Source organism: Triticum aestivum, chromosome 2A (genome assembly GCF_018294505.1).
Source record: "Triticum aestivum cultivar Chinese Spring chromosome 2A, IWGSC CS RefSeq v2.1, whole genome shotgun sequence".
Classification (NCBI taxonomy): Eukaryota; Viridiplantae; Streptophyta; class Magnoliopsida; order Poales; family Poaceae; genus Triticum; species Triticum aestivum.
Window position 1 is genome coordinate 668,246,572 of NC_057797.1, and position 4,257 is coordinate 668,250,828.

Here is a 4,257-nt window from a genome sequence, read left to right on the forward strand (position 1 = left end):
TCTGTGATGTCGCCCCGACGTCCGACTGTGGCATTTCTTTTAAAGCCCTTTCTGTGATGTCGCCCCGACGTCCGACTGTGGCATTTCTTTTAAAGCCCTTTATGTGGTGTCGCTAAGACGCCCGACTGTGGCATGATTTTCTCCTTTATTTATTTGTTCACCTTTCGAGGCGTCGCTTCAGACACCCGATCGGTTTCCATTTATATTTCTGTCGGGATTTCAGGTGGACTACCGCCGATTCCCTCTTTGCTTACCTTGCCTGCTAATACTTTAAATGTACATTGGTGAATTAATCATGATGCATTCATGCATGCATTTGTTATCTCTTACGTCCGAACTGTCTTGCGAGTACTTTCAAAGTACTCACTGGCTTGTTGATTTGGCCAGATGCTGACGAAGGCGATCTCATGGATGAAGAGTTCGATAGCGAGTCCGACGCCTAGAGGAATCCCATTCAGTCTCGTGCGACCCTGGATTTGGTCACTGTATTATATCCTCTTCCGCAACCCAAATAAATTTATCGAGCCTCACCTCGACGCTCGATGAGATGCCAGTTTGAGAGTCATGTTATCACACTCCCCACTGTGTTATTCCACCATCACTTTATCCTCGAGTCTGTAGTATGCCACCACACCATTGTGTTATATCCGCCATTATGTATAATTATTGGCGCGCTTGTAATAATTTGTTGAGCAGCCCTAGCTCAACCCTGTAATATATCCTATGCTACTGGCTTATTGTATCAAGAATTTGTCTACCAGTGAGGAGGATTTCTCTCATACTGGACTCAAAAGATTGGTTTCTCAATAAATATTTTTATTGGAAAACCGGTCGTGACAAGCTTGGTACTAGAGCCAGGCTGACTGTAGGAAGCCACTAGGTGCGATCGCTAATTGGTTATTAGCATGATAGAGCTAATTTATATTTTTGTAATTGTAGTCATTTTCTGACTGTCAGCATAAATTTATGATCTGACCATTCAGAATTTTTGCTTACCTTTGTAGATGGCCAACAACAGCTACGAGTCTCAGACCTTCGCCAACGTGCCCGATGGGTTCGTCAAGCTTCTCTCCTTCATCGTTCAGGTCGCGATGGGGCCGTCTGTGCCCCCAGTCTTCACACTCTACCAGCACAAGGTCAACGACAGTCTGACCATGCACCAGGCCACGGTGCAGTTCAGGGGAGGGCGTGGTGAGTTACGCCGCTTCCGGTTCGTGGGAAGAGCCATGCCTATGGAGAGGCATGCTATGCAGATGGCAGCCCGTGAGGCGATAGCTCGCCTCAGGGATGTCCTTCCCGCGATAAAGACTCGTCGCTACCGCTATCTTCCATGCCATGTGCCTTACACCTGTCACTATGCATTCTCCTGCCCCAGAGGAGAACGAGATGAGGCTTTTGAGATGCTTATTGAGTATCTCCGGGCTCTGGAGGCAGCCTTCGACAACCTGGTGGACGACTTCGTAGCTGCCCGCATGGACTCAGTCCATGGTTGTGCCGCCAACAGGAGGGAGCTCCTGCCCGCCGCACCGCCACTGACTTTTGTCTCGTCATCAACATCTTATGCACCTACTCGTCGCCTGCCTACCACCGAAGAGTTCAACCAGGCCATTGCGCCCACTCCAGCGCGCACTGCACCACCCGTTGTGCCTACTCCTATTCCTGTTGCTCCGCCCCTGGCACCCGCTCCATCTACCCGACGCAGCTCTTCACGTCTGGAGCCTATTAGTGAGGAGGAGGTTGAGTCCCCAGCCTCACTACGCCTCACCCTTGGCAGGGCCAAGGAGATCGTCAACATTTCCGGCTGATTGCGCTTGCCCGTCATGCGATGTACCGCTTTGTAAGATATGTACATAGGTTGTGAGGAGTAGCATGTTTGCGCATCATGTAGGAACTGGAGAAGTGCACTAGCCTAAATAACATGTCTGGATTATGTACGCATATCCTGAGTGATGTATTGTATAATTATCGCCCGCGTGTAAGATATGTAATGAGCAGTCCTTCTCCATGCGCAATTCGATTTGTTTTCTTAAGTGATCTTGGTCATTTAAATTATTTGCCATCCTTGTGCAATTTTGGATTTGTTTTTGCGACCATCTTCGCTTTTCTTATGAGTTTTACAAAATATATCCCCAGAGTGAAAAATGTCTCGTCCTTGGACTCGCTCCATGCCTACTCCGCCAGAGGAAGATTATGACACTCAACCAGGCAACAATTTCACACAAGGGCAGTCGAGTCAACAGAACAGTGAAACGGCACTTTCCCAAATGTGCCGCCTTTATGAACAGAGTCAGCAACAACATCGTGAAATGATGAACCAAGTCATCAACATGGGGAATCACCATGGACAGTATCAGCAGCAATCCAAGTTATCTGAGCTTCAGAAGACACGTCCCCAAACAATTTTCTCACCACTGACAAACCTCTTGAAGCCGAGGACTGGCTTCGAGATATGGAGAGGAAATTAATTATTGCAAAATGTTCAGACCTCGAAAAGGTATTGTATGCTCCGCACTATCTCACGGGAGCAGCCGCATCGTGGTGGGAGAATTTTCTGCACATGCATCCCAACGAAAATGACATAACCTGGGATGATTTCAAGGAAGGTTTCCGTGGTGCACACATTCCTAAGAGTATTATGAAAATCAAGAAGAGAGAGTTCGATGACCTCAAACAAAGGAACATGACAGTGTCAGTGTCAGGACCCCGACTCAATGCCACATCGATCTAGCATGTAACACCTCATATCACTTTGCGGCCTCACGCATGGTATTCCCACGGGTGTCGCCTTACCTTAGCCCGGGACCGTTTGCGCCTTTTGGCACACGTATATGACAGTGTCGCTAGCATCCATATGATAAGGAGCCCGGGCTAACATGGCTAGTCGTAAACCCAAAGTGGCACAGACTTACAGGGACAGGCATCCATGACCCAGCATCGAACGTGTCGGTCATCAGCGAGTGAATCCAGGTTGTAGCACTGGGCTAGCAGGACTCCGGTGAACCGGGCTGTAGCGGGCTAACAGGACTCCGGTATTCATCGCGTGACATTTCCCTGAAGGGACAGACACAGGAACGAAGAAGGACACATGCCGGCCAGCCTAATTGTTCCGGAGCAGTAGCAAGCTACCATGGCTCGGTGGAAACACTAGGAGAACATTTCCCCGTAAGAGAGGCTACTAAAGATAAACAACTAGATGGTCAGATCCCACACATACCAAGCATTTCAATAACATACACACAATATGCTCGATATGTGCAAATACAACATGGCATCACAACATGACTCTACGACTCAAGTAATTTATTCAATAGGCTCCGAGGAGCGAGATATTACAAACATGGGTCTCATGACCCAACAATCAGAGCATACAAATCAAAGCACAAGCGGAAGCTATCATGTCTGGGTACAACATCTATAACTGAAAAAGGCTGAGAAGCCTGACTATCTACCAGATCCTGCCGGGGCACAAGATCGTAGCTGAGGTAACAAGCTAAACGTCGAAGTCCACGCGAAACTACTAGTGAGACCGAAGTCTCTCTGCAAAAACATAAAATAGGCAAACGTGAGTACAAATGTACCCAGCAAGACTTACATCAGAACTAACTACATATGCATCATTATCAACAAAGGGGATGGTGGGGTTTAACTGCAGCAAGCCAGCTTTGACTCGGTGGCTATCCTGAACTACGACTGCAATGTAACTCTTTTGAGGTGGCGCACACGAGTCCACATATTCCCCATATCAATACACCACTATGGATCCGCTCCCGTCTCCCTACGAGAGCGCCATCCATAGCACTCACGCTTATCTTGCGTATTTTAGAGTATCCACTTTCACTTGTCTATGAACTGATATAAGCAACCCAGAAGTCCTTTACCGTGGACACGGCTATTCGAATAGATGATGTTAACCCTGCAGGGGTGTACTTCTTCATACATGTTTCCACCACTTAGCGTCTGCACACGACATGTGCTCGGCAGACTTCAAGCGAAAGCCGACGTGGGTGTAGACCACGACCTACCTAAACACTCAAGTCTCTAGTCCAGGTTTATCGCCTATTCGGGTTCCATCCATGAGGAGATCCGGCCGGAGTTTCGCTCACAGCCCCAAACGATGTGAACAGGGTTCCGTGACACCAAACGGGCGCCCGGTATACCCGGCCACGTGCCTACCGCATCACAGCCCACCCCTCCGGTCAGCGCTGTCCACGGCCCTCCAGCATACTACAAACACCAGAAACTACTTGCAACTCCTGG